The sequence below is a fragment of the Phaseolus vulgaris genome, chromosome 8 (assembly GCF_051622355.1).
Source record: "Phaseolus vulgaris cultivar YP4 chromosome 8, ASM5162235v1, whole genome shotgun sequence".
NCBI lineage: Eukaryota > Viridiplantae > Streptophyta > Magnoliopsida > Fabales > Fabaceae > Phaseolus > Phaseolus vulgaris.
The window spans coordinates 46280481-46291902 of record NC_143505.1 but is presented as its reverse complement, the minus strand read 5'-3'; the positions used below and the strand labels follow the sequence as shown (position 1 = coordinate 46291902).

At 36.3% G+C, this 11422-nt stretch overlaps 1 pseudogene; it reads left to right on the top strand.

The window, feature by feature from the left end:
- Positions 1–3388: 3388 nt before the first annotated feature.
- Positions 3389–9087, top strand: LOC150025613 (uncharacterized; annotated as a pseudogene).
- The last annotated feature ends 2335 nt before the right edge of the window (positions 9088–11422 follow it).

The window sequence follows — 11422 nt, the reverse complement described above, 5'->3', positions numbered from 1 at the left end:
AGCAGTCTTGAAAGCCTGATTGTGTTCTGGAGGAAGTTACAAGATGTCATAAAGGAATATATTCCATATCTTGGAAATTCAAGAGCCTTTATGTCTAGTCAAAGATCACATGTGCTGACCATGTGTTTTTCTGCTCTTTTTTGACGTTATCTGTGCAATTCTTGGACCAGTCTCTTGTCTTGAAGACTGGAACCCACAATCACCAAAGGTTCAAAGAAAGTATCTAATTTGCTATAAAATCTGTTGCAGCTGTTTTCTTTCACAAAAACAACCAATTGAGCCATCTCTTGCAACATCTCTTTCTCTCCTTGTGTGTGTGCCTTTGTCTCTTTTTTCTGCTGTCATGGAGTTCACTCCACCTACATCCAAGAGGATTAAAACAAGGGTTGTAAGGTCAGGAGGAAGGCTTGAGGGTTGTTTTCAGGGGATAATGAACTTATTGAGAAGTATCGCTTTGAGACAAGTACAAAAGTGATCAACAATCCAAAAGTTGTCTCCTTTAATTGGTTGAAAAGCCAAAAGCTGGACAATGTGAGAAGGCTTCTCAAGGATCAGTTGCTGAAAAGATTCTTGGAGATGAAGGGAAACATTTATCCAGATTTAATTCGGGTATTCTACATAAACTTAAAGTTTGAAGGAAATAATCTTGTTTCACATGTTAAAGGTGTAGACATGGAGATTACCCATGATGTATGGGCTACTGTAACTGGGTTGAAATATGCTGGTCTTAGAATCAATAAAGGAAATCTTGGTGTTGTGGAAGATTTCAACAAGGTTCAATACTACAAAAGTTGTTTGAAGAATCAACAAGCTCAAGTGAGAACTTGTTCTGTTGGAGGTTTGAAGTTAGATGAAAGGGTGTTGGTTCTCATTGTTACTTGAATTCTAACTTCAAGGGGGAACAACCATTCTGCTTTACTAGAAGAAGATCTTGTCTATATCTACTGCATCATGAAGAAGATCAAGATCAACTGGATTCATATCATCAAAAAGCATATCAAAAGTCCATGAGGTTAAGTGACTACCATTATCCCTATGTTGTTTTAATCTCTAAATTTCTGCTCTATTTTGAAGTAAATCTTGAAGATGAAACCTCTGAGCTGGTTAAATCAGCATAAGAGGTGAACAATGGTTCACTAAGCAAAATGGGATTCTGATGGAGATCAAGATCAAGAAGAGGTAGAAACCGAAGTTGAAGGTGCTCAAAAGGATATTAGCTTACCTCAAAGAATTACAAGGAGCAAATTTAAAGAATTAGGAAGTAGTGGTAGAATGTTTTCTCTTTTTGTAGTATCTTTTGTATAAAATATAGAATGTTTAAATATATAGTTTTTAGGAAGGTGCTTAGAGGGAAACCTAAAGATACCTCTTTTTGTAAAGCATCTTTAGACATTAGTTTAGAACTTTCTAGAAGTTGACCCTTCATGTCTCACTATAGGCGCTAGAAGTGGGTAACATGCAAGGGACTTTTGGTTAGCTTGTTGTGTATGCTTTGTAAACTTCATGACTGGTCCATCTCCTATATAAGGAGGGCTTGGGTCCTTCTAAATGCAGAATTGATATTGTTAGTACCGAAACTTTCCCAAAATTGGTGAGCATTTGAGAGACTTGTGTCTTCTCTTCTCTAGTCTTATCTTGAGAGAAAACTTTGAGCCTCAAGTGGCGGCATCTCACTCATCTTGGAGCTTTGCATCCTCCAAGTGGCGTGTTCTCTTCCAAGGACTCCAACCACATAAGTCTCCTTCTCTTTTCCATCCATTTCCTCCATTTCCATGTCCACATAAACTCTTAAAACATGTTTTAGGTCCTTTCTTGCATTTCTATTCGGTTCTTTGGCTTTCTTCTTGTTATTATTGGTTCATCTTCTGTTTTACTGCTTTTAATCGGTTCATCTTCCTTCTTTCATGCTTTTGTTCGGTTTAATCCATTAGTTAGACATTTTAATCGGTTCATTTGAGTTCTTGTGCCTTTTTAATCAGTTCAATTGATAAGAAATGGATTTCTACATGAGTTTTCGCTTGGTTACTTAAGTTTTGGTGAGTTCTTGAATGAAAGAACATTGATCCAATTCTATAAAAGTGCCTAATCATATTCCAACTCAAGTTCATTCCATATAATGTCTATGAAACATCTATATCTTGTTATTGGAATCATATCATGTGGTATCATGAGTCTTAGGTTTGTTCTTGTTTGTGTTTGAGTTGTTTTGGCACTTTTAATTCAAGAACTTTACATTCTTGTCGTTTCCTTTATGTTTTTAGGTTATTTTTTAGTATTTCTTGTTGTTTTCTTGTTGTTATTACATTGTGTTTGTGTCATTTTAATTTTTGAATCCTTATAAGTTTTGTCAATAGTCTAGTCATGTTTCTCCAAAAATGTTATCAATTCTTTGTGGTCCTTTTGTTGTAATTTTTGTTTCTTGATTTTGTGTTAAGTACAGTTTTATGTGTTTGTTTCTTGATCCTTTGGTGCATTTTTTTTTAGTATTGAGTTCATACTTGTGTAATAGACCTATACAAGTTCCTAAACATCATTTCTATTATGTCTTTGCTAGTTCTTAATTTTGTTTTTCATTCCTGTTAGGATTCCTCTGTTTTCCTGAAAACGTGCTGACTGTTTCGCCTTATTGCAATTGATTTACTTACTGGAAATTTCTGAAATTCTGGATTTGAGTTCTTCAAAGTGTTATAAAATAGTAGAAATAAGAAGTACATCAAAATTCAAAGTACAAAAAAAAATGATAAATGAAATATGTTCAGTGTGTAATTCTGCCAAAAAAAATACGGTAATCTGGCAGTGATTTTAGAAAATTTATCACAATTAATTGGCTTACTGTTTTTAAGTAATTCCAGTGCCATTATTGAGATAAGATCTTGAAATTTCTGTGGTTACAATTTCATAATCCAGTTCGCTTTATATCATTCCAGATAAATCAGTAAACATCACGCACAGTTTGTACAAAAAAATATTTTCCAGTAATTCTGTTTTTGTTTTCTTCATCTAGTCTAGTGCTTTTCTCTAGGTCTCTTTTGTGTGCCTTCTTTTTCATTGAGTACCTTATTTTCTTGCTTGTCTTTTCTTCATTAATCTTTGAGTTTGTCATATATCTTGTATTCCTTTTGTTCTAGCCTTTTATTGTTTACACATTTTCTTGTTTGTCTTTCTTTGTTCTTTGGTTTTGTGGTGCTTAGCTTTGAGATTGAGTGTTGTTGCTTTGACATCTTTCATTTGAGGTTACTAAGGCCTCAAGGTCAGATTGGTTAAGGGAAGTATTCTTTCTTGGAGTGATTTGACTGACTTTTCCCTTCGGCACTTTGTTATATTTTGTTGTTGCTAACCTTGTTTTCTTAACTTTGGTTGTTCTTGTGTTTGCTGTTTTTCTTTTATCATGGATACATATTCAAGTGCTGAGTCTTCAAAGCCACGCTCTACTCATAGAGCTTATGTTCTTAATGAATTGAAAGAAGCAAGGAAGGCTCTTTCTCAAAAGGATGAAGAATTGCAAAGATTGGAAGAACATATGGCCAAGATTGAATTGAAGCAAGAAGGAGTTGTCCATTCTTTGCATGAGAGACAACCTTCTCCAAGACATTCTTCAAAGGGTTCTGCATCTGCTCACGGCCATAGAGATGAGCCTAGACGAAGGAGACATCATCATCATTCCAATGGGGGAAGCCATCACCGTGACCAAAGACCTCACCAAGAGTCAAAGCCTCAAGTTCCTTTTGTTAAAGTTCCTAGTTTTAATGGTGATAGTGATCCTAATGTGTATTTAGATTGGGAGGCTAAATGTGAACAAATCTTTAACACCTATGAGGTTGAGGAAGATCAAAAGGTGAAGATAGCCACCCTAGAATTTGTTGATTATGCCATGAAATGGTGGCATAGATATGTAACGGATATTTGTTATAACAAGAGACCTCCCGTGGTCTCTTGGAACGATTTGGTTGAGTGTATGCGCTTTAGGTTTGTACCACCACACTTTAGGAAAGACCTCATGTTGAAGCTCCAACGGTTTCAACAAGGCACGCTAAGTGTGGATGCATATTTCAAGGAGTTGGAAACGCTTTTACTTGAAGTTAATTTGAGAGAGAGTGAGGAAGCCTTGATAGCTAGGTTTGTAAGTGGTCTAAGGAGGGATATTCAAGATGTTGTTGAGCTTCAAGAGTATTCATCTTTGGGATCTTTGGTTCATCTTGCAATGAAGGTTGAGGCCCAAATTGCTAAACGAAATGCTTTTAAAAATTCTCCCAATGATGGTTACTACAACAACTCTTGGAAAAATAAAAAATCTTTTTCCAAACTTCCTTCTAAGGATTCTTCTTTCAAACCCAAGGAATCTAGGCCTTCAAATTGTAATACTAAATCTCCAATCAATCGTCTAGTAAGAAATGCTTTAAGTGTATGGGTTATGGTCACATTCCGGCTAATTGTCCTTCTAAAAGGAATATGTTTGTGCATAATGGCATTGTAGTTAGTGAGCATGATTCGGATTCACCTAAGAATTCTTCGCATTCTAGATCATCTAGTGAGCATGAGAGTGAGATTCCACTTGAAGGAGATTTGTTGGTTGTGAGAAGATTTCTTGGACAAGTTTTACAACCTTTTGATGAAAGTCAAAGGGAAAATATTTTTCATACAAGATGTTTTATTCAAAACAACATTTGTTCTTTAATAGTGGATGGAGGTAGTTGTGCTAATGTGGCTAGTACAAGAGTAGTAGATAAGCTTGGATTGCCTACTATCTCTCATACAAAGCCCTACAAATTGCAATGGTTAAGTGAAGTAGGCGAAATCATTGTGAATAAACAAGTCCTCATTAATTTCTCTATTGGAAAATACAAAGATGAGGTCTTGTGTGATGTTGTGCCCATGGAAGCTACAAATGTTCTTTTGGGAAGGCCTTGGCAATTTGATAGAAAAGTTTTTCATGATGGCTTTACCAATAAAATTTCTTTTGATTTCCATGGACACAAGGTCATTTTAAAATCTCTCTCTCCAAGAGAAGTCCATGAGGACCAAATTCTTATGAAGAAAAAGAGGGAGAATGAAAAAGAAAAGAGTCCTAAGCATTTGCTTCTTATTTCTAGACATGAGGTCCAAAGGGATATAGTTGCTCACAATCCTATCTTCTTAGCTATTCCTAGACCTCTTAAGTTAGAATCACTTGTGGATAGTCCCCATTGTTTGGATAATTTGGTAAAGGAGTTTCAAGATGTGTTTCAAGATCCTCCTAAAGGCCTTCCACCTTTGAGAGGGATTGAACACCAAATTGATTTAATTCCGGGCTCTTCTTTACCCAATCGTCCGGCCTATAGGACCAATCCAAGTGAGACTAGGGAAATTCGCCAACAAATTGAGGATTTGATTGCTAAAGGGTGGGTTCAAGATAGTATGAGCCCTTGTGCTATGCCTATTATACTTGTCCCTAAAAAAAGATGGAATATGAAGGATGTGTTCGGATTGTAGGGCTATAAACAACATTACAATTAAGTATAGGCATCCCATACCTAGGCTTGATGATTTGTTGGATGAATTGCATGGTTCCCAAATTTTTACAAAGATTGATCTTAAAAGCGGATACAATCAAATTCGTATAAAACCGGGTGATGAATGGAAGACGGCTTTTAAGACCAACTTTGGCTTATATGAGTGGTTAGTTATGCCATTTGGTTTAACTAATGCTCCAAGTACTTTCATGCGTCTCATGCATCATGTTTTAAGACCATTCATTGGCAAGTTTGTTGTTGTTTATTTTGATGATATCCTCATTTATAGCTTGTCTTTGTATGACCATAGGATGCATGTTAGACAAGTCTTAGAAACCTATAGGAAAGAACATTTGTATGCTAACCTTGCTAAATGTATGTTTGCACTTGATCATATAGAATTCCTAGGGTTTGTTGTGAGTGTTAAAGGGGTTCATGTTGACCAATCTAAGGTCATAGCCATTCAAAATTGGCCAACCCCTACCAATGTGAATGATGTCCGAAGTTTTCATGGCCTTGCTTCTTTTTATAGAAGGTTTGTGCCCAACTTCGGTACCATAGCTGCACCACTCAATGATATAGTGAAAAAGGATGTGGTTTTTAAATGGGGAGAAGCACAACAACATGCTTTTGATGTTTTAAAAGAAAAATTGACTAAAGCTCCCATTTTAGCACTTCCTAATTTTGCTAAAACATTTGAGATTGAATGTGATTCTTCAAGTATAGGCATTGGGGCTGTTCTCCTTCAAGAGGGCCACCCCATAGCTTACTTTAGTGAGAAATTAAAAGGGAGTCATCTCAACTATTCCACTTATGATAAGGAATTATATGCACTTGTTAGGGCTTTGTTTACTTGGCAACATTATCTTTTTCCTAAAGAGTTTGTGATTCATAGTGATCATGAATCTCTTAAATATTTGAAAAGCCAAAACAAACTCAACAAGCGACATGCTAAGTGGGTGGAATTCCTTGAGCAATTTCCTTATGTGATCAAACATAAGCAAGGCAAAAATAATATTGTAGCCGATGCACTTTCTAGACGCTATGCCTTGCTCAATCTTTTGGGTTCTCAATTTCTTGGCTTTGATCACATTAAGAATCTTTATCATGATGACTTTGATTTCTCTCTTATCTATCAAGAGTGTCTCAAAGGTGGACACAAAGATTTTTTTATACAAGATGACTTTCTTTTTAAAGGAAAACGTCTTTGTGTTCTCCAAAGTTCCATTAGATTATCTCTTGTTAGAGAAGCTCATGAGGGAGGATTAATGGGCCCTTTTGGGATTGCAAAAACTTTGGATGTGTTACATGAGCATTTCTTTTGGCCTCATATGCATAAACATGTTCATAGTTTGTGTGATAAATGCATAGCTTGCCGTAAAGCTAAATCTAGAATGCATCCCCATGGTTTATATACTCCTCTACCTATCCCTTCAATGCCTTGGGTTGATATCTCTATGGATTTCATCTTAGGATTACCCAAGACATCAAAGGGTAAGGATTCCATTTTTGTGGTAGTGGATCGTTTTTCAAAGATGGCTCACTTTATTCCTTGCCACAAGGTGGATGATGCATGTCATATTGCAAACTTCTTCTTTAGAGAAGTGGTTCGCTTACATGGCATTCCTAGAACTATAGTGTCCGATAGAGATTCCAAGTTCTTGAGTCACTTTTGGAAGACCTTGTGGGGTAAATTTGGTACTAAACTTTTATTTTCTACTACTTGTCACCCCCAAACCGATGGTCAAACCGAAGTGGTAAATAGAACTTTGGGACAAATATTGAGATGCTTTATTTCCGGGAATCTTAGAGTTTGGGAGGATTTACTACCACATGTTGAATTTGCTTATAATCGTGTAGTAAATTCTACCACCTCACATTCTCCTTTTGAGGTTGTCTATGGGTTTAATCCCTTAACACCTCTTGATCTTCTTCCTATTCCCATACTTGAGGATGTCTTGTGCAAAGATGGTGAGGACAAAGCTTCTTTTATTAAAAATTTGCATAAAGACATCAAGATGAGAATTGAGAAGAAGGTTGGCAAGTATGTTGAACTTGCCAACAAAAGGAGAAAAGCATTATTATTTGATGAAGGTGATTGAGTTTGGCTTCATTTGAGGAAAGATCGTTTTCCTACTCAAAGGAATTCCAAACTTATGCCTCGTGGAGATGGACCTTTTCAATTCCTAAAGAGGATTAATGATAATGCTTATGAGTTAGATTTGCCTGATACATTCCTTGGTAGTCATACATTTAATATTAGTGATCTAACTCCTTTTTCTGTAGGTCTCCAAAATTCGTGGTCGAATTCTCTCCAACTCGGGGAGTATGATGGAGATCAAGATCAAGAAGAGGTAGAAGCCGAAGTTGAAGGTGCTCAAGAGGATATTAGCTTACCTCAAAGAATTACAAGGAGAAAATTTAAAGAATTAGGAAGTAGTGGTAAAATGTTTTCTCTTTTTGTAGTATCTTTTGTATAAAATATAAAATGTTTAAATATATAGCTTTTAGGAAGGTGCTTAGAAGGAAACCTAAAGATACCTCTTTTTGTAAAGCATCTTTAGACATTAGTTTAGAACTTTCTAGAAGTTGACCCTTCATGTCTCACTATAGGCGCTAGAAGTGGGTAGCATGCAAGGGACTTTTGGTTAGCTTGTTGTGTAAGCTTTGTAAACTTCATGACCGGTCCTTCTCCTATATAAGGAGGGCTTGGGTCCTTCTGAATGCAGAATTGATATTGTTAGTACCGAAACTCTCCCAAAATTGGTGAGCATTTGAGAGACTTGTGTCTTCTCTTCTCTAGTCTTATCTTGAGAGTAAACTTGGAGCCTCAAGTGGCGGCATCTCACTCATCTTGGAGCTTTGCATCCTCCAAGTGGCGTTTTCTCTTCCGAGGACTCCAACCACATAAGTCTCCTTCTCTTTTCCATCTATTTCCTCCATTTCCATGTCCACATAAACTCTTAAAACATGTTCTAGGTCCTTTCTTGCATTTCTATTCGGTTCTTTGGCTTTCTTCTTGGTTTTGTTCGATTCATCTTCTGTTTTACTGTTTTTAATCGGTTCATTTGAGTTCTTGTGCCTTTTTAATCGGTTCAATTGACAATAAATGGATTTCTACATGAGTTTTGGCTTGGTTACTTAAGTTTTGGTGAGTTCTTGAATGAAAGAACAGTGATCCAATTCTATAAAAGTGCCTAATCATATTCCAACTCAAGTTGATTCCATATAATGTCTATGAGATATCTATATCTTGCTATTGGAATCATATCAGATTCACCAAGATAAATGGAAGATGGGTGATCATGGTGGTTCCTCAAGTGCTGCAACTGCTAATTTTGATGAAGAAGATCAAGTTGCTGATATGGATATCCACAATGAAGAACAGTCTGCAACTAACTTTGATGCTGGAATAAGTACAGGACATCAAGGGGATGAGATTCCCTCAATGTCTTCTTTTGAAAGATACATGGTGGATAGACTTGATGGTTTTGCTGAAAATCAAAGAAATCTCCATGATCTTTGTGTGACAAATTTCCAGAGCATTGACAATGGATTCCAGAGCATGGACTCACGCTTTCAGACCCTGGATGAATAGATTGAAGTTGTTCAGAACCAGATCTTTGAGCTGCAATATGGCAATGATGACTGAAGAAAAACAATCGGTTGAATGCTCGAAACAACCGATTATTTTTTCTCTGTAAAATTTTTATTGCTATTTCTTTTAAATTTTGTTTTATCTAGAACAATTTTTGTTTTATCTCTTCTTATAGTCTATTTGTGAAGACAAATAGGGGGAGAATTTTATGCTGTGTTGTCTTAAAATCTGCAAACTCTATCTGTTTAAATGATTGTTATTTCTGCTGCTGCTGATGCTGTATGGTTTGCCTTTTTGGCTGTTTTTTCTCTGCTGTTTGGTTAAGCAGAACACAATCTATATGTGCTATTTTAACTTGCTGCCATAGATGTTGTATATTGCTTAAATTTTGTTTTGCAGGAACTGCTTCAGATTCAAACAAGTCCAACACAATCAACCAGGGATTTGTCTTCCTCAAATAGGGGGAGATTGTTGAATCAAGTGTGATCAAAGGCTTTGAAGAATCCAAATCCTAGTGTTTGATGGAAGGCCGAAGTTGCTATTGTGTTTAGAGTAGGATCTGGGTAGTTTATCTGTGTAATCCACTCTTTGTTGAATCTAAAGCTAAAGTGTTTTCAAATCTTTTAAGATTAAAGTGTTTTTCAAACTAAGTGAAAAACAACCTGTTGTTTTGTCGAAACAACCGATTGTTTTACTCTTAGGTGTTTTTGAAAAGGTTGAAAACTGTTTTGGTTGGTTGACTTGCTGTCAAACCAAAACAATCGATTGTTTCGTGCTTTTAATTGATTGTTTGTTTGAAAATCCTAACATAATCTGTTTTGTTAGTTGAGTGTGCTTTAAATGATTTTCAAACTGAATGCGCTCCTGTTTTAAATGCTTTGACCAGTCTTTGAAAGCTATAAATAGTTTGTTTATGTTTTATTTAAAAAAAAAAAACAGATTTGAGTTTTTCAATTTGAGAGAGATTGCTTTCAAGATTTGAACATTCACTATTCAACTTTGGTTTTCTCAAGAAAGAGTGGAATATGATTACATCTGTATTGATTTCAGTTCATTCTGTAACAAGTGTAATTCGTTCTGAATACTTTGTAAATTCTGGTGTTGTAAGCTAAGGAGTGTTGTGTCCTCTTGAGGTTGTCAAGATCAACATTTTTGGTGTGTGCTGTGCCAAAGGAAGTGTGTTTCTTGAGGGGTTCAAGTTCACTTCTTTGGTGGTTTTGTGTGTAATTTGTATTTGATTGCTAAGTGGATTGCCCAGTGGATTATAGGGACTGGATGTAGCTCTTTGTTTAAGAGTGAACCAGTATATACTGTTTTTTTTTATCTCTTTCTTCCCTTAAACTCATTTAAATTCAGTTGTTGTTGATTTGCTGGTATAAACAACCGATTGTTTCGAAGAAACAACCGATTGTTTTTCTGGTGCTTTGCTGAATTGTGCTTTGTTTCTTAGCTAACTAAATTCCTAATCTATTTTCTTGCAAAGGATTTCATTCTAGCCTAAAAAGTTTGCAAAAACCCCTTTAAACAATTCACCCCCTCTCTCGTTTAAGGCCATTTATTCTAACAAGTTGGGGCAGTTTTCTTCTAAGATAGGGAGGATGTGGCATCTTCAGTAATGAGTTTTGTCTTACTTGTTCACGTAGAAGTAGTTATGATTCTGGCGTACTGGTGTGCGAGCCATTGGTATGGTTAGAGCTGCACAACTTTTCAGATGGGGTGCTAATAAGAGTTGTATGGTTGGATGTTTGTGAAGATGTGGAGGGTGAGTGAATTGTTTTCTTAAAGTGTATTGATACCAAAGCAATGTCAATGTGAAGTTGGTGGCTTGACAGGGTGGGTGCTGGTGTGCTGGTGAACCAAAGTCAAAGGTGCATGAGGACTGCTGTGAAAAGGGAACTACATAACAGAATCTGTAACAGTATTAGAAATATGGAAATGTAGGAATGCTTTCCAATGGGCGCGCTTAGGTGTTGAGGAGCTGGCCTTTTCAGAAGTTGTAGGCTGTTTTTCTAATTGCAGGGTGCTTGTTGATGCAGGTTTCTGTAACTTGTGCAGCTACCAGCCTTGCTTCTGGCATGTTGTAGTTGATCTGGAGACCTGTTTATGCGGTCTTTGGGTTATGTATAAGGGTTGGGATACCTCTGAAGTATCCCATCTAATTAATTTTTATCTTTGCTGATTAAAAAAAAATCAGAAGTTCTTCATTATTGTCTTTCCACAAGAGAAGTTATGTAAATAAATTGGGCTCACTTCGGAGGTCCAAATAGAAGAATAAACTAGAGTAGGGTGTGCTTAGTAATTTGAGTAGGGTCAAGCCCACCTTTCATGACAAACT